This window comes from Neophocaena asiaeorientalis, unplaced genomic scaffold, assembly GCF_003031525.2.
Source record: "Neophocaena asiaeorientalis asiaeorientalis breed wild unplaced genomic scaffold, Neophocaena_asiaeorientalis_V1.1 scaffold30, whole genome shotgun sequence".
Taxonomy (NCBI): Eukaryota; Metazoa; Chordata; class Mammalia; order Artiodactyla; family Phocoenidae; genus Neophocaena; species Neophocaena asiaeorientalis.
The window spans coordinates 13236895-13256793 of NW_020174923.1; the positions used below are offsets into that span (position 1 = coordinate 13236895).

General features: G+C 42.0%; 1 protein-coding gene and 1 pseudogene across 2 annotated transcripts in view; one reads left to right on the forward strand and one right to left on the reverse strand.

The window, feature by feature from the left end:
* PITPNC1 (phosphatidylinositol transfer protein cytoplasmic 1) overlaps positions 1 to 19899 on the forward strand; it is a 256794-nt gene that overhangs the window by 16018 nt on the left and 220877 nt on the right. The gene's annotated exons all lie outside the window — the stretch shown is intronic.
* LOC112410540 (uncharacterized) lies at positions 6491 to 6610 on the reverse strand (annotated as a pseudogene).

Here is a 19899-nt window from a genome sequence, read left to right on the forward strand (position 1 = left end):
TCTTCTGTGGATCTGGAGAAGGAACTGCGCACGGGCCTTGCAGGCCTCTATCTTTGAGGATACTCAAGAGCAAAGGAAAAAGAAGCAGTTAGAAATGGTGGCCAGGGCTAATGGACTGTGGTTCTGGGATGGAGCCCAGGCCTATGTTTGTGACCACTGGGCTCAGGATTTGCCTTGGTGTCTCTCAGATCCCCAGATGAGGTAGAACCTGTTCACCCAGATGCGGACTCACTTGGCCCTGCCACATGCCACCCCACGACACACCTTTTGGGTGTGTCTCGTCTTAAAGCTGGATGATCAGCTTTCTTTCCTGTTGGTTGGGTCTTTTTGAATGGCAAATCAGCCGTACCTTACAAAGTTCATCTTTTAAGTCCTGGTAATCGCCCCACCTCTCACGGGGAGTATCATGCCTGAAAAGAGGCCTCATCACTTTCAAACATGGTTTTCCTTTCATTTTCCTCTACCCTTTCCTTGGCATTTTATCTCCTGGAGCTAAAGTACCTATATTGCCCTAACTCGGGGTTTCTGGCTTAGGGTGGTGCAGTATGGTGAGGCCTTGCTGATTGATAGCCATGAATTGATTTAGGAAGACTGGATTTTCTTGTGCCTCAGTTTCCTCAACTTTCAATACCCCTCTTTTTAAATTTTTTATTTCTCATACAAGTTTAAAGGTTACAGTTATTTTTAGTTATTACAAAATATTGGCTATATTCCCCGTGTCGTACAATACATCCTTGAGACTATCTTATATCCAGTGGTTTGTACCTCCCACTCCCCCACCCCTATATTTCCCCTCCCCGCTTCCCTCTCCCCACTGGTAACCACTAGTTTGTTCTCTATATCTGTGAGTCTGCTTCTTTTTTGTTATATTCACTAGTTTGTTGTATTTTTAGATTCCACATATAAGTGATATCATACAGTGTTTGTCTTTCTCTGTCTGACTTATTTCACTTAGCATAATGCCCTCCAAGTCCATCCATGTTGCTGCAAATGTCAAAATTTCATTCTTTTTTATGGCTGAGTAGTATTCCAGTACCCTTCTTTTTGCCTCCATGAGGGGCTGATCACATGACATACAAGCCCATTCAGCAAATGTAAGGGACAGTGATAATTGTCCAAGTGTGGATGCTGTGTGAATACCTGGTAATCATGCATTCCCTGAGCTGTGCATGAAATCACACGGTCTCACACCTTTAAATACCTTTATTTTAGAAGTCCATCTAGTACAATATTCATTTTTGGAGTCTGTACTTTCCAAATGGCCCGTGGGAAGGAATCCTGAGGTGTCCAGAGGATCTGAGTTTGTCCTGTGGGAACGTTATGTCATAGTAACACATGCTTAAGGATTAGTTTATTTCCAGCCCTGCAGAAGCTATAAATTGCTTCCTAAAATTTTATTCTCCAACACCGTGATGTTTATGTTGCTATGGTGGTATGTCTCTTGCTTGGGTGTCAAGGTTGCCATTGGAAATAGATAGGCCAAAACAACAGCTTAACAGGTGGCTGTGCTTTGTGAAGTTGTTTGTAAAACTATTTTATGAAGTCCAGTGCAAGTAAATCACCCGACTGTGCCCTTTACTGTATTTTGTATTTGAGCACATTCTTTTTTTTTTCTTAACACATTCTTCCCCTTTCCATTTTAAATATATATAGACTATTCCCCTTTTTCAAGCAGCACCAAGCTGGTTTCCTGTAGTAACACAAGGCAAGAGTCCAGCTCATTTTATTTAGCAGCGGCCGTCCTTTCCTTATTTTCTGTAGTTGGAACCCTCCTCCTAAAAATAACCCTTCTTTTTTTACTGTGCTTCTTTTTATAGCTCCTGTGCTCTTTATTTAAATAAACCTCTTTTTAATATGCCATTTACATATATATGTACCTACACACATATATGTATACACATACATATAGGTATATATATTTCCCTGTAAAGTATAATCCTTAGTGAGTGTGGTAACAGAAATTGTTTCCATTGACCTGTCATTAAGCTGTCACCTGTTATTTATGATCATTTTCTTTTGAGATAAAATTTAGAGAGAACCTAAGTGTTAAACCAGTTCAGCTTCCTACCCACTGTAAGAATCTTCTATAATAATCTCGCATGGCAATCATCTTGCCTTTTAGCTTAAATACCAGCATGGCAGGGTGCTTGCTCTTCTGTGATATAACATCTATGATTGTCCACTTTGATGTGTTAGAAGATGCTTTTTATTTTGGCTGAGCGGCTTGTGGGATCTTAGTTCCCTGACCAGGGATCAAACCCAGGCCACCAGCAGAGGAACTGGGGAGTCCTAACCACTGGACCACCAGCGGATTCCCAGAAGATGCTCTCTTATGTTTAATTGATGTCTGCCTCCCTAGAACTTTCATTTTCCTGTCTATGGTGACACAAACACAAGCCACTTCCACATGCTGGCTCTTTAAATATTTAGAGAAAACTATAATGTTGTCCTTTGGTTTTCTCTTTTGCTGGCTTAATATCCACAATTCCCTCAACAATTCACCTTAGGAAATGGTTTCAGACTCCCTGCCCAATCTGTTGGACCTCCTCTGTTATTGCCCTTTCAAAAATATTGAATGCGGTGCTCTAGAGCAAGGGTCAGTAAGCTTCTTCTGTAAAAAGGCCAGATAGAAATATTTTAGAATTGCAGGCTATGAGATTGCAACAACTCAACTCTGACCTTGCGACATGAAATCAGGAGGAGACAATACGTAAATGAATGGGCATGGCTATGTCTGGTAAAATTTTATTTATGGACCCTGAAATTTGAATTTCATATAATTTTCAAATGTCATGAAATATTATCCTTTTGCCTTTTTTCAACCCACGCATAGCTAGCTCGTGGGCCGTACAAAAAGAGGTGTGGGCCAGGTTGGGCTCAAGATATTGGAGGACCAGTGCTGAAAATATGGGAACTGTTACTTCAGCACCTTATGCTATGTTGATGCTTTAGTATTAGCATTGTCCTTTTTGGAAGCTGCATCAGACTGCTGGCTGACCAGGTTATCAGTTCACCTTCGTCTTATCCACGTGATTCTTCGGGCAAAGCTAAGTGTCTCCATCCGGTGTGTCTGAGGCCTACAAAAACAAGCAGCCTTATAGTGATAACAACCATTACCGTAGGACTTTGAAATGTAAATGTGATGAATGGCATCTGCTGATTTCAAGTTTGACAAAATGTTTTTGGTTCTTGCTTTTGTTATTTACCGTATTAGCTACTCCTCTTAATTTAGTGCTAGATGTGATAAGCATGCCTTTCTGTCTTCATCCAACAACACAGCGACTTTTCAGTCCAATCCAAATCCTAAAATATAGGTCATAGCTGCTCACCTTGGTTGCAGAAACCAGTAAGCACTTGGGTAGAGAGATGAAGCCTTCAGTTATATTAATAAGCTTAAGAATGGATTATCCTCCACTTCCTCATTAGTTTTAATTTTAAAAATAAGGTTCTCATGAAATTTTTTTGACACAGTTTAACCAAGATTATAATTTACCATGCAGAGGAGAAAATTTAGTAAATGGCGAAGCAATTTTTTTTTTTAGTGCCTAAATGTTTAATTAAAATTATATATTTCTCTATGTGGACATTTAGTTAAGAAGGCTTTGCTTTTTCACAAGAAAGGGGAAAACACAGAGGGCCAATGTTTGTGGAACATTCTAGTGTGCCAGGATCACTGTGTTAATTATCTCATTTCATCTTTGAAGTCATCCTCCAAGGTGGATCCTAATATCTTCATTTTACAGATGTCAGAGAATCAGTGGCAGATTTGGATTCTAATCCAGGGCTCTTTGGCTACAAATTTCCATTTGCTTTCTCCAACACCATTGCATCATCAAGTTACTTGTATTAATTTAGACAGTTGATTCTAAAATGGATATATGTTCCTGAATTAATTACTGGAATGATACATTTCTAGAGTATATATCCCAGAAACTGTGATATAAAATAAAAATATTGATTTCCTTAGTGGAAAAAGAGTGTTCAGGTTAAAACTATTTGCTTTTGCAGATCTTTGGTAAAACTGGAAACATAGATACAATTTTCGATGACCTATAGCGATTATAAATCTTGAGGGTAACCTTGATTGTTTTTAGAAAGCTTGTCTGTTTATCTAGACCGTATCTTGCAAAAAAGGCACTTCAAGATGTCATTATATGAATATTCAGAAACTAATAGAGTCTAGATGAGAATGTGTGATAATCTAAAGATATCATTTAAGTCGGGGCTTTAAAAATATATTACTTCCGGCTTCCCTGGTGGCGCAGTGGTTGAGAGTCCGCCTGCCGATGCAGGGCATACGGGTTCGTGCCCCCGTCCGGGAAGATCCCACATGCCGCGGAGCGGCTGGGCCCGTGAGCCATGGCCGCTGAGCCTGCGCGTCTGGAGCCTGTGCTCCGCAACGGGAGAGGCCACAACAGTGAGAGGCCCGCGTACCATAAAATAACTTCAAGTGAAGAACAAGCCTCATAAACAAGTTCCTTACAATTTCCTATGGTCTAATTCCACCTTATCCCAAGTCCTTAAAAGCAGATTTATAAAAGGGAGAGGAAACAACTTTTCAGAATAAAAATTTGAAGCTCTCAAAGTAAAATATATTGATATTTTAATTGTATGAAATTGTATGACATGGATTCTTTAATAATAGCTGGTGCTGAGACTGTCAAAACCTTTGCTGAAATTATTCCATGAGGAAGCTGGTTTGTGGCTTTCTGGAGCTGGAGGGCCGCTCATGCTTTTAGTTTATAAGTTCCTTGGAGGGTTGTGATTGCCATTGCCTCTATTTTAACTCCCCATAATTTTCCATAATGATATTTTGCACACTGAGGTTGCTTAGTTAAGGTTGACTACCAACTTATGGTCATTTAAATTCAAATCCAATTTTTGTGTTGATTGTGGTTTGAAAAACAGAAAAAAAAGTATATTTATTGCTCTTGTAAATGTTTTGTTTTTTTATCGAATATTGAATAGATATGAAGCAATACACCCATGAACCTATTGCCCAGCTTAATAAGTAGAATGATACAAGTTCATTGAACACTCTACATGCCCCCAGTGGTCCCAGGCTCTCTATACATGTGGCATCCCAGAGGAGGTAGTCTTCAACAGCTTGCTGGGTTTTTTTCTATTAACTTTTTGTATGGAGATATAATTCACATAACATAAAGTTCATTCTTTTAAATAAGTGTACAGATCACTGGTTTTAGTATATTGACAAGATTGTGCAACCATCACCGCTTCCTTATTCTAGAACATTTCTATCGCTCAGAAAGAAATCCTGTCCCCATTGTCAGTCACCCCTCACTCCCCACTTTCCCTAGCCCTTGGCAACCATTGATCTACTTTCTATATTTATGGGTTTCTGTATTCCAGACATTTCATATAGATAGAATCATACAATATATGGTTTTCTGTGTCAGCTTCTTTCCCTTAGCATAGTGTTTTCAAGATTCATCCATGTAGCATGAATCAGTACTTCATTCTTTTTTATGGCTGAATAATATTTCATTGTATGGATATATCACATTGTGTTCATACAGTTATCAGTTGATGGACATTTGGGTTGTTTCCACTGTTGGGCTATTATGAATAATGCTGCTATGAATATTCGTGTCCGGGCTTTTGTTTGAACAACAGTTTTCACTTCTGTTGGATATATACCTAAAGGTGGAATTACTGGGTCGTATGGAAATTCTGTTTAACTTATTGAGGAACTGCCAGAATGTTTTCCACAGTTGATGCACTGTTTTATATTCCTACTAGCTGTGTATTAGTGTTCTAGATTCTCTGCATCCTAGCCAATACTTGTTACTTTCTGTCTTTTTGATTCTAGTCATCCGTAGTGGGTGTGCAGTAGGATCTCAGCCTGGTTTTGATTTGCATTTCCTTAATGACAATCATAATGTTGGACATCTTTTCATGTGCTTATTAGCTATTTCTCTATCTTTGGAGAAATTTCTATTCAAGTTATGTGTCCTTTTATTGTTGGGTTCTAAGAGTTCTTTCTGTATTCTGGATGTTAGACCCTTATCAGATAACATGATTTGCACAAATTTTCTCACATTTCTCACTTTCTTGATAGTGTCCTTTGAAGCACAACAGTTTTAAATTTTTATTAAGTCCAAGGTACTTTTTCTTTTGCTTTTGGTGTAATATCTAAGAAATCATTCCCTAAGCCAATGATCCAGTGCCACAAAGATTTATACTTATGTTTTCTTCTAAGAGTTTTACCACTTAAGCTCTTACATTCACGTCTTTGGTCCATTTTGAGTAGATTTTTGAGTATGGTATAGGGTAGTGGTCCAAATTTATTCTTTTGCATGTGGATATCTACTTTGTCCTAGCACCATTTTTTTTTTTTTTTAGCTGTGCTGCACAGCTTGCAGATCTTAGTTCCCCGACCAGGGACTGAACCCAGGCCCCGGCAGTGAAAGCGGCAAGTCCTAACTACTTGACCGCCAGGGAATTCCCAGCACCACTTTTTTTTTTTTAAAGCCTACAGCACCTTGTATTCACATTTGGTCTCCCATTCAAGTACTAACCAGGCCTAGACCCTGCTTAGCTTCCGAGATCAGACGAGATCAGGTACATTAAGGGTGGTATGGCCATAGATTCCACATCATTTCTGAAAAGACTGTGTTTCCCCATTGTATTGCAGAGCTTGATCTTTTTTTTTTTTTTTTTTTTGAGGTACGCGGGCCTCTCACTGTTGTGGCTTCTCCCGTTGCGGAGCACAGGCTCCGGACGCGCAGGCTCAGCGGCCATGGCTCACGGGCCCAGCCGCTCCGCGGCATGTGGGATCTTCCCGGATCGGGGCACGAACCCCTGTCCTCTGCATCGGCAGGCGGACTCTCAACCACTGCGCCACCAGGAAAGCCCGAGCTTGATCTTTTTTACTGAACATTTTGATCTTGAGATTGATGCATATAACTATAATTCATTCACTTTTATGGCTGTAGAGTATGTGTTATATGAATCTGCCGTAATGTAGTTAATTCATTCTTTGACCCATAGTGGGTTGTTTCCAGAGTTTTGCTTTTCTACACACTGTTGCTGGGAGCATACTTAAGCATGTTTTTTGTTACCCACGTGTGAGAGTGTCTTTCTAGGGAATATGACTAGGGGTGTAGAGTTATGTACATGTTTCCCAAAGTGATTGTAATATTGATGCTCCTATCAGCAATGTATAAGAGTTTATATCTAGGAACACTCAGCTTCTAAACGTTCTCTTTGTTTAGTGTCTCCTTGAATAGTTATTACCCAAAGGAAAGAAGTAGTATTTGCAAGTGAAATTTGCCTCTGAGGCTTCTACTATTTTATGAGCAAGAATTATTATTATTTAAAAAATTTTTATTTATTTATTTATGGCTGAGTTGGGTCTTCGTGGCTGCGCGCGGGCTTCTCTCTAGTTTGTCGAGTGGGGGCTATGCTTCCTTGCGGTGCGCGGGCTTCTCATTGCGGTGGCTTCTCTTGTTGTGGAGCACGGGCTCTAGGCGCACGGGCTCAGTAGTTGTGGCTCGCGGGCTCTAGAGCACAGGCTCAGTAGTTGTGGCACGCAGGCTTAGTTGCTTCGCGACAAGTGGGATCTTCCTGGACCAGGGCTCGAACCCGTGTCCCCTGCATTGGCAGGCGGATTCTTAACCACTGCACCACCAGGGAAGTCCAGCAAGAATTATTGTAAGCAAGCAAAAGGCCAGTAGCCGGAGAACCCAGTATCCAGTTAGTATCTCTTTAAATTTGTAAATATCAGTGTGAGGCTTAAACAGATCTTTGGCTCCTTGAGGTGGTGAAGCTTTTGCTAATAGTGAATAAGGGTGTGTGTTCATTAAAGCAACATCACACCAGCCTATTATTACTCTCTTACATAGGGTCTGGGACTAGTATAGTGTAGCAGTTGGCAGAATCAGGGTATCAAGGGGTGAGGAGAGCTGCTTCACTTTCTTGGAACCTGCAGATTATAGTTATGCTAAGACAAAATTGTGTCCATGATGATGAGAAACATACCCTATCACATCCTATAGCATCATGTGAAAGGGTTGGCTGACACAAAGTTGGGTAGATGGTACTCAGAACATTGGAGGAGATGGAAATGCTCTCTGCTTGTGATTACAGGGAGTTACAAGTGGAAAACACAACAGCTCTATGCTGGACCACCAGTGTGGTCCAGGTAGGTGGGTGTCAACAGGGATGGCCATGAGAAGGTGAAGAAAGGCCTCTGGAAGGCAGGTGGCTGGGGGGTGAAGGAAGCCTGCCTAGCAGCATCAGAAAAGCATGTGGGGAAGTGCTCCAGCTCAGAGTAGGACTCAGGGACAGGATGTCAGTTACAAAGCAGGAGTGAGGGTTGGGGGAAGAGGAGATGGGCAAGATGCCCCAGCCCTAGGGGCACTTGAGTAGCTCATCAGTTGCTGTATTCAAGAAACTGAAACTCAAATCCAAGAGAAATGGCAACTCAGTCTCAGGAACAAATTGATGTTCTGACTAGTGGTGTCGACTGAATGTTTATGGTCTCCCCCACCCCTCACCTTGACGTTAGCCCCAGGATGCCTGGAATTAACCAAGTCCTCCAACTCAACTAGATACTAAAGCCTTGATGACTCCTCACTCATTTGCATCCCTGTAATTATGCTCCTGATCTCTCGTGAACTGGGGAAAGAGCAGAAATTGGAAGATAATAAGCACTGGTATTCCATTTCCTCAAATATTTATCTTTTCACTTAAATTTCTTTTCCCTTTTATTGTGTTATTTCCCGTTTACAGATTTCTTTTTGGTTCCTATCTATTGTTTCTCCATTATAGTTTTCCTCTGCAGTTAGTTGGTTCCTGGATGTAATTTCAGAGTATTTGAGAAGCTGAGAATGATGGGGGAGAAATTGAAAGTGTAGGTACAGAAAGAGATGACAGTGGGGGAATGAAATTTATTGTTCCTTTTGTCCAATGTGAAGCCAAAGCTGGAGGCTAGATCATTCAGAAAGAGAATTCAGTGTTTTCTAAGCTACCTGCATATAAGAATGACTTGGTGGCGTGACCTGATTCAATACTTCTGAGGAGAGGATAAAGAATTTGGTTTTTGTTTGCTTGTTTTTTGCGATACGCGGGCCTCTCACTGTTGTGGCCTCTCCCGTTGCAGAGCACAGGCTCCGCACGCGCAGGCTCACGGGCCCAGCCGCTCCGCGGCATGTGGGATCTTCCCGGACTGGGGCACGAGCCCGTGTCCCCTGCATAGGCAAGCGGACTCTCAACCACTGCGCCACCAGGGAAGCCCAAGAATTTGTTTTTTTAGCAAACACTCCCCATGACTATAATAAACCAAATATGGGAATCAAACTTAAGCCTTTTTAAAATAAAGCACCCAAGTTGGACCCATTAGTTCGACTATAGAATTACTGAATATTTTTAGTATTGACAGAGAAAAATACTTTATAAAGTGCTTAAATTTATTTATTTATTTCTTTTTGCGGTACACGGGCCTCTCACTGTTGTGGCCTCTCCCGTTGCGGAGCACAGGCTCCGGACGCGCAGGCTCAGCGGCCATGGCTCACGGGCCCAGCCGCTCCGAGGTATGTGGGATATTCCCGGACTGGGGCGCGTAACCATGTCCCCTGCATCGGTAGGCGGACTCTCAACCACTGTGCCACCAGGGAAGCCCATAGATTGTAAGTTTCTTAATAACAAGACCCATGTCGCATTCTTCTCCGAATCCCTAGGGTCAGCACACCCTCTTTTACAGTGAGTCTAAGCCTTTCAGTGTGACATTTAAAAAAAATAATAAATTTATTTATTTATTTATTTTTGACTGTGTTGGGTCTTCGTTGCTGCGCACGGGCTTTCTCTAGTTGCGGTGTGCAGGCTTCTCATTGCGGTGGCTTCTCTTGTTGTGGACCACTAGGGAAGTCCCTTGTGTGACATTTAAAGTCCTCCAGGGCAGACATCCCCCACCCTCATCTTCTGCCCCTCCCTTGTATCCCCTGCTTGGCCAAATGAAGTTAATTGCATTCCCCCAATGTATTATGTAGTTAACTTTTAATATCTCTTCTTTTTATTGCCTTGGCTCTCTTGAAAATAGAGCTAACGAGATTGTTGGCTATTAGAGTTACATGGACATGGTTATATAATGGCTTCACAATGCCCTTAATAAATGAAATCTAAAATGTTACATCTTTTTGAACCCAGAAACTCATTCTGACTTTTTTCACTCTGAAGAATTATAACATTTTCTGAAGATCATGTTGTCCTCTTCCTTCCTCTGGATGTTATGCAAGGAACTTTGGTTGAAAATGATGAAGTCCCGACTTAGATAGGATAAATATGCAATAGTCACGTCTTTCGGAAGGAAAACATTGACTTTTAAAAATCGTGCTTGCCTGAAAAACAAACCTGAGTGTTTTTTATATTTATGTGTAAAAATGTGCTGCCATTCTTTGCCCTCATTTGTATGTTGAAAAACGATTGCAAAATTGAAGGTACACCAACATCAGTGTCATGTGTGTTTAATATGGAAAATAGCATGGCAACGACTGGACTCTTTATGAACACAGGTACGAACTCTGAAAAACTCACTTCATTTTCCAAATAATGCTTTGTCCTTTTTTGTATGTAAATGGGCACCCCTTTTCATTATTCATATGTATTGCTATTTTATTTACAGTGGAGTTTTGCATAATTTCACCCACTGTCAAATTAGGTTAAGATCCTATATTTTCAGCTACAGATGCATAAACCTAGCAAAAACGAGACGGTCATGGGGAGCTGGGACAGATGCAGTGTATTTCTGCCTAGATTCTTTGGCCCCCAGCCTCTTGTTGAGGTTCTCAGGGTGCAGGGATGCTGATGTACCTTGATAGGGTCCTGCCATATTTGAGAAGTAAGGGTTTATAAATAGTCCCAACATCCAGGACCCCTCCTGGTTCCTAAGCTCAAAGTGGTGTCTGCAACGAAAGCAGAGGCAGAGTTAACAGGATCTGCGTATAGTCTCTTGGTTGCCAGCCTTCCTGATCTTCTAAAAGGCCCGTTGCTCCACAAATCTAGAGTACTGAAAGGCCTGGGTTGAATCTCTTCTATTTTCTATAAAATTCTGCGTGTCTTTTGAGGTGGGTCATATATCTTTGCACACTTTTAAAATAATTTCTCATCAGTTGTCCCCCTGAGAGCATACTTTTGTACTTGGCACCGTGGAAAAGGTCTCTCTGGTTTCCCGCAGACATGGGGGCCCTGACTGCTTAGTCAGTGGAATACAACAACGTATTAGGGGTATCCTTCCCTTGGGAAGTGCATGTCATAAATCTCACTGACAGATGATTCAGGTCTTAAGGCTCCTAAGCACATAACCTCATTATCAGGAGATGATTGTGTAGTAGACTAAGATCTGCCTATAGCCTTGCAGATTATTATAAAGCACCCCCCCAATACCTTTTTTTGTGTGTGTGTGGTATGCGGGCCTCTCACTGTTGTGGCCTCTCCCATTGCGGAGCACAGGCTCCGGACGTGCAGGCTTAGCGGCCATGGCTCATGGGCCTAGCCGCTCCGCGGCATGTGGGATCTTCCCGGACCGGGGCACGAACCTGTGTCCCCTGCATCGGCAGGCGGACTCTCAACCACTGCGCCACCAGGGAAGCCCCCCATACCTATTTTTATTAGAGACTAAATTTCTAACTTGCTCAATTTGTTTGTTTATGGCAGCGCTGCTCTGCCGGTCCTAGGAGAAGACAATTTTACATTTAAATGGAATATTCTAACTTTGCTTAGTAAGTAATGACCTAGAAATTACAGTGCAGGGAAATGGGATTTCAGTGTTTCATGAAAAAAGTTCCTATCAGAAGAGCATCGTGTTTTTCATTTTTTGGATAGGTAGGCAGATTTCTACCTGTTCCGTGAAACAGTCTTGTTAGAGGGGGAGGAAACGAACAAGAAAGGCATTAGCGACCAAGGATGACAGTCATTTTAGGTTTTCTGCTTAATATAATCATGATGAAAATGAATGCCCTCGACCAGAGAAAACACACAGTACTGATGCCTTGGGTTGTGTTCAGAGATCTCTCAGCCTGTGAGAACTTCATGTTACTTGGGTCTAGCTTGGCATTGCAAAGTAACTAGCTCTTTTTATGCCAGCTGACAGAGGACCACACCTTCTTTGCCCAGATTAACACTGGATTGAGAATTCAGTGAATTTAAGCAGAGATGGTGGCTTGCAACCACAACTAAAAGCTTGCTTAGAGGGAGAAGGAGAAAAGGAGAGGGAAAATGTGGAAGCAAGAAAGATGGCAATAGGAGGTTGGAAAAGGCTGGCAGCAGGTGCAGGGGATGGAGGGGTACATGTGGCAGAGAAGTAGAAGCTCTCTCTGAATTGTTCAATCAGCTCTGTTTCATTGGCACAGATTCTAGAAGTTTCCTAATTCTTGGGTAGAGCATAGATAGGGTGTATTTCCTACGAAGCCAGATTTATATCCAGCAAACATTATCTCAGGTTGCTGTGCCAGACTCATGCATCCTTCTCTGTGTCTTTGTCTCAAATTTTGTGGATTCGGTACATGCTTTAGATCTCAGAGCTAGCCAGGCTTTCATGCTTGTTTGGGATACTTTCTAGTTTTGACTTTAAAATGGGATCAGGAGAATTCTGAGAAAGGGAAGTCCCTCTTTTTCTCTGAATTACAGAGTAAACGGACTCATGTTAAAAAATTCTTTTATTCCGGAATGATCCACCTCTGCCTGTACATAAAGCACAAAGTTATCAGAGACATTTTCCTTTGTGCTCTGTGGGCCTGACATGAGTCTGCCTTTGATTCCCAAGGGGGTGTCAGGAAAGCACTGCTTTTCAGATTGGAGGTATAAAAAGGTACTCCATGGAAGGGAATATATTTTATTGATCAATGATTAGTGAGTCTTTTTTATGACATGCTTTGTATTAAATGCGATTTGAAAACCTTCAAAGGAAGATTCGCAGGAATTACTAAGTCACGGCCTGTCGGCATACCTCCGAATGCAGCCAGAAGCAGGGGAGCAAAAATCTCAGTGTGTAGCAAGATCTCTAAATTCTTGGAGGCACATGACGTGAATCCGTTCAATTTTCTGCTTGTGTTTTTATTTCCAGTGCATTTCCTGACATTTATGTATTTTCTCCTCATAGAAGCACTTATAGTGCCTTGGTACTCAGGCTTATTTTCCAGTATTTCTTCTGATCAAATCAGTAGTCCTCTACTTACATAGTCTGTATGCAGTGGAAGGAAAATCAGAAATGCCTAATGTGGGTCCTAATTCATAAAGAGCCTACTAAGAATCTCACCATCCATGAATAATGCATTGTCCACGAAGTTAACTAGAACATACTCAGCTCCAGTCCATTTGTGGGGAGGGGGCTCTTTTAGGGTCCTTCCGGGTGCACGGGGGAAGGTGGTACTTTGGGAGACCTCTGCACACCTCTCCCTGGCTTCTTCCCTTCCAGGTAGGCTGAGCATAGGCTTTCTTCTTTATGGTGCTTGTGAGAACTTGGTAGGTGGAAAAAGAACTGTTAGTTTTTCACCCTGTGTTGGATTCATTCACACGTACAGCATAGGATCAATGTCTTTTATCTTGGTGCCAAAGACTTGGGAAAAGCAGATGGTAAATTTCAAAACCCATTTATGTTGTTCCTAACCCCTTTGTATAGCATGGCATTAGGGAAAGAACCAGGTTGCTCTATCAGATGACACCTTATCCAGGTTATGGCTGTTCTTAAATGGCTTTATGTGAAGTCCCACTCTTTTTGTGGTCTTAGAGAAGTTATCTTAAAGCTTCCTGTGCCTTAGTTTCCCTACCTCCTTGAAATGTGGCAAAAGTACAGTGTCCATTGGTCTAGTCAGTATTTATCAGGTTCTGGGAATACAGTGGTGAGTGAGCCAGCAAATCCTTCCTTGATGGGGCTTACCGTCTAGAAGGGCCAAGCAATTAGAGACCTTCCAGAGATAATAACTAGAGGCGAATTCCACATGTAGATGATACATGAGGCCAACAGGAAATGACCTCAAATTGAAGTTAAGATTCACAGTATGAGAGCTTAATATCTGTGAACCCTTGGAACCCAGCAAGGTGAGCTGGTATAACTTGCAGGAAGTATGACTCACTTGTGACTGTAATGAAGAAGGCGTAAACCTAATCATCTGAAGAAAGACTGTACCTATATATGCTTCGAAAGACTGAAAGGAGAGGCAAGGAAAAATAAAATAAAAATAAAAGGAGAGGCAGAGAGCAAAACAAAACAGCACGTCCCCAGGGCTGTCCCAGGAAGTGAGGAGGTTGTAGACCTTTGACATTGTCCAGCTATCATTACATAGAGTTGGGGGGAGAAAACAAAACAAAATAGGGTTTTGGGGATAGAATGAATTTGAATCCCAATTTTGCCACTTCTTACTAGGTGCTTGACCTTGGACAAGTCACGTCAACCCTCTGAGCTTCCGTGTGCTCATCTTTTAAAGTGTGCCGAGACAGGGAACTATATTCAATATCTTGTAGTAACCTATAATGGAAAAGAATCTGAAAAAGAATAGAGATATATATACATGTATAACTGAATCACTTTGCTGTACACCAGAAACTAACACAACATTGTAAATCAACTATACCGCAATAAAAAAATAAATAAAAGTGGGCTGAGAAAGAGTGGTCGTGTGGTCGTGCCTCAGTGCCTTCTGTGGCCTATGCACTTAGCAAATGTGGCTCTTCCCGAAGGGATGAAGCTCAGATTTGGACCCAGCAGCTAGGTCTTAATTCTGTTACTCCCAAGACTTCAGCATCCTTGCCTTTTTTTTTTTCTTTTTAAATATGGGAAAGAGTACAAGGAAGAGCTGCATTTTAATTGTATTACTGCTTAACTGCTAATTGTTTTGATAGATTGAAAAAAGTCCATTGATTCTTCGTGGAGGAGTGCTTGCTGGAGAGTGAGTCAGGCGTCTGCGTTAACTCGTTCAGAAGCTTTTTGTGGCAGATTGATTTAAAAACCTCCCGACAAGACGGGAGGATTTTATTTAATAGAAATATTGTCAGGATGGCATTGAGATTTGGGTGTGGCTTTCAAATCAAGCAATACAAGTTGAATAAAGGTCTTTTCCCTAACAGACAGAAGAATCTTGATGGATTGGGGAAATACTCACCATCATTTTGCAGGGCTTTGCCTGGGGGAGGTAATATTTGCCTGGAGCACCCTCACCCCCACCAGCAGGCCTGCTGGGGAGAGCTGGTGAAATATGGTCACTAGTACTTTCAACCTACAGGGTTACGTGGTTTACCTGCGTTGAATGAAATGGGTGTGCTCCCAGCTGTATCTGTGTGGGTTTCCATCCTGGGTTCTGGGGTCAAGGGCAAATAGGAGAAGGTTGCTAAAGAAAAGAAGAGAGTTTCTGTAGCTCCTTCAAAAGCAGGCTCCAGATTTGTATTCTCCAGCCTGGAAGGAATATGTGGTCTGAGTCTCACATGAAGAGAGTCACAGTGTTCCTTCTTGAGCGTCTTGGTCCTTATTTGGATTCAGTGCTGAAACATCCGGATCAGTTTCACAGAAGAGGTTTTGAGTAGATTCCTTGCAGATCTGAAAGTCACACTTCTGTGGAACTGGTTTTAACACCAATCCAAACCCCACTGGTGTTCCTGTTACATTTTACAGCTATTCATATGCCCCTGTATAAATGACCTCTGCAGAGAAAGAAGAATCACTAGTTCACTGTGCAGGAAGATGGGGCCCTCAGAAATAGCTACAGCTTCTTCAAGACCTGCCACCCGTTCAGAAGGTGCATTGCTTCACCAGAAATCCAGTTTACTTTAGGCAAAATTTTTCTTAAAGGGCCAGCTAGTGACTGTTTTTGGCTTGGCAGGCTACAAGGTCTCTGGCACAATCATTGAATGCTGCCACTGAAGCTCAAAAACAGCCATAGGCAATAGGTTAGAGGGATGAGTATGAGACTGCATTTCAATAAAACTCTATTTACCAAATAGGCCATTGGTCCTCAACCTCTGGTTTGCTGACACCTGCATAGATCATCATAAACTTCCTGTACTCTTCGAAGTATGAAAATTATACTTTGGAGTAAGAAACTCATTTGAATATAAATATATGTTTAGAGTTTCTATATTGAAGTATCACAATGTTTTCTTACAACTTATTTAATTTTTATATAAATGTTCCACATTTATTTCCTGAAAATTGGATTTCTCATTTGCATTGCTTGGTAAGGGCACCCATGTTTGATATGAAACAAATTAATTGATAATGCTGGAATTCCTGTGCACGTTGAAGTTCACTTTCACTTGCCAACGACGTTCTCAGCACCGTGTTCCATGCTTCTCTCCTTTGTAGCAAATGCAAGTGTGAGGTCCCTTTGACTCCTTAATACCATGGAGGTGCCATCCCAGGCCACTCTCTCCTAGTCCCAATTCCCCCCAGGAGAAGTTCTCCTGGTTGTCTGGAATGAGTTCACATTAATACGCAGGGCTTTGTGGCACTGTGAGATGCTGGCTACTTTACTCCTTTCCCACCATTTACAGTTTCTCACTATTAAAACCTCCTCCGACTCCTCTCACAAGAGCGTGTGATCCGGATTTGCCGGATTTTCAAAGTCTTCCTTCCTTGCACGTGAACATTGGCTGCACCCGGAGCTTGGCTGCGAACTGATTATTCTCACCAGGACCTGTTAACACAAATTCCATCACTCCCAAGGCTAAAAATAAACCGTATTTAACACTTGGAAGCAAAATTCCAAGCAAATATATAATCTGATTTGATTGAATCTTTGTTGAAAACGTTCATGGTGGAATCAAATGCTTACTTTTAAGGTGGAAGATGGCATTCCTTCTGTGAGCCGGTAGATAGAAATCAATTCCATCTATCAACTGATGTAATCACAGAGATTGATGGATGCCTCAGCATCTGAAATGGCACTATTTCATCTTGTTTAAGAGTGTTCCCCCTTAGGGACTTCCTTGGTGGCACAGCGGTTAAGAATCCGCCTGCCAATGCGGGGACACGGGTTCAAGCCCTGGTCCGGGATGATCCCACATGCCGCGGAGCAGCTAGGCCCATGCGCCACAACTACTGAGCCTGTTGTCTAGAGCCCGCGTGCCACAGCCCACTGAAGCCTGCGCGCCTAGAGCCGGTACTCCACAAGAGAAGCCACCGCGATGAAAAGCATGCGCACAGTAACGAAGAGTAGTCTCTACTCGCTGTAACTAGAGAAAGCCTGCGTGCAGCAATGAAGACCCAACGCAGCCAAAAATAAATTAATTAAAAAAAAAAAAGAGAGAGAGAGAGTTGTCCCCCGTCCCCTCCCCCGGGAATTCCCGGGCCTTCCAGTGGTTAGGACTCAGTGGTTAGGACTATGATCCCGCAAGCCGCGCGGCCAAAAGAAAAACAAAAAAAATAAGAGGGTTCCCCCCCCAGTTGTGGCACATAGCCATTGAGGATCAGTCTTCTATTTAAATCATGGTGCTACATTAGAGGACTTAGGAATATTTAGTGTTTGTGTGTCCAGCTAGTGTCTGTGTAATATAAAAACATACTATGCTTAGGAGATAAAAATATTAATATAGTCATTTGTGACAGAATTATAGATGATTTTAAACTTTCTTATAATTTGTTTTACAAATGCTCAATTATGAATATGTATTACTCTAAGAAAAACAGTACAAAAGCTTTCGAAGTTTTTTTTTGTCTGTGACCCACAGTAAGAAATATTTTACAATTTACATCCCGACCCAGTACAAACATGCATTTATGTATTTATACAATTAAAACAAGCGTTTCATGAAGTATTAGTTAACCTTTGTGCTACCTGTCCTTATCTCCTGATGTTTTCTATTTTTCTATTCTATTTTACTGAAGAAAATGAAAGAAAGAAAGGAAGAAGAGAATGAAGGTATTTACCAACTAAAATGACCTCATGAACCCCTGATGCGTAAATTGAAAAATACTGACTATTGTGCAATGGTGCCAGTCGTGTATTTCATGGGTCAGTAAAATTTCAAAAGAAATTTTGGCACTTGATGTAAGATTAACTCTCTGCTGCTGCTCTGTGCCATAAACAACTTGGAACGTTGAAAGACCTTTATTAGGTGTTTCTACTTTTGATGAACTGTCCCTTTAAGGATCATTGACATAAACAATGCTTCTTCTAAAAAAACTTTCCTGTATTGTCTCACCCTGGAGATTTACCCTTCTTACATTTTCTCCCATCTTTTAACCTCCTGTCAGCCTCTTTATACCTTTATTCATGACGGGAACACAGCTTGTTTGGCAGTTTTAGGGGACAGTTAGAAAATATTCCTTGACAGTGCCATGAGTTTGCACTTTTTAAGTTGTGGTTTTGGCTAGAGAGGACTTAGATGGGTGAGCGGAATACTAAGAATAGGGGAAAGACGTGCTTCTGTTTAATTACATGGTAATTTGTAAAACAGACCAGTTTCTGTGGCCCTTGAATGCTAATGTAGATTTGTCCCTTACTTAAAAGCATAAAGCCGGAGGAATGCATAACTCACACATTTCCACACATTTTAGATCTCCAAGGGCTCCACGTGCATCAGTCTGAAAACCTTTTCTTCGTTTATCTTCGAAGTGGTGACTTTTTTGGACACCGGGTTGTATGTCTATTTCATCAGCAACACCTGTATTTACAATGTCCTCTCTTTGGCTCAGTCTGATATTTTCAGTTTCAGATGGCACCAGCCACACCCCTGTATTTCCCCAGTGGATTAACCCTCCAGGAAAGTTGCAGCCATCTGAAACTCTCAGGAAACAAGCTGGGTGTGCCTGATAAGGAAGGTTGAACAAAATCATGTAAATTTTTCTAGGATGTTTTCTGTCATAATAGCTAACATTTTGCTGGGCTTGCTATGTTCTAGAAACTTTGTTACAGGCTTTCTGAACATCAAAGAAAAAAATTAGTGAGGGCACAAAGACATGTAAAAAGCAGTGACATAAGTAACTCTAAGAAAAAATGAAATACTCCTCTGCCTTGATCTCTTGAGGGATCTTTGTAAATATCAGCTATTATAGTGTATCCTACCTATGGATTTCGGCTCTGTGGGACTATTGTTCTCATTTAACCTATCACTATTTATTGAGTGATTATTATGTGCCAGACACTGCTCTGGGCACTAGGGATGTGCAGCCACATGTCAAGGAACGCCTGGGGCCACCAGAAACTTCCTGCTTTCTGCATGGGAGGACCCAGACAATAACGTATAAACATAAAAATATAATGTAATGTCAGGTAGAGATTTTAAAAAGGCAGGATAAAGGAGCAGGGAGTAGGGATGGGAGAAGCAATGGGGAAGGCCTTTGATGAAATGACATTTGAGCTGAGACCTGCATGAATCATGGGAACAAGCCTTGCAGATATTTGGCAAAAGAACCAATTGCTTCTGCGTTAAATGGTTCTCCCTCTTCTGCTTTTTATAGTTTTCCTGTCTTCTCCTTGCTTGAGCCAGACCAACGGAAGCCAGATCTAGAGAGGAGACAGAGCTACAAGTGTGCCTTAGGGAAGGCAAAGGGCTTAGCTGCAGCTGCAGGGGCAGGTCTGGACACGTGGGTGACGCCGCATAGGGAGAGTGCGGTGGCTGCTATGATCAGCCAAGCTTGCAGGCAGTTGCATCAGAGGACCACCCAGCCGGGGGAGAAGAGGCATCCAGAGAATAGTCCGGCGGCCAGCAGGCCAGCAGAAGTACAGTACGGGCTGAATGGGGGTGTTGTCAGCAGAGACCACAGGTGGCACTGCTACTCGGGCTCAGAACAGAACCTGGCTCTCCAAGGGCATGGAGCAGAGCAAGGCTGGAGCACAGAAGCAGAAACTCTGCTTTAAGAGAGCACCTTGATTACATATGTTAAGGAGGTCAAGCGTTTAGTGCTTAGAACCAGGGCTGCAGCTTGGGAATGAGTCTTGCAGCAACTGA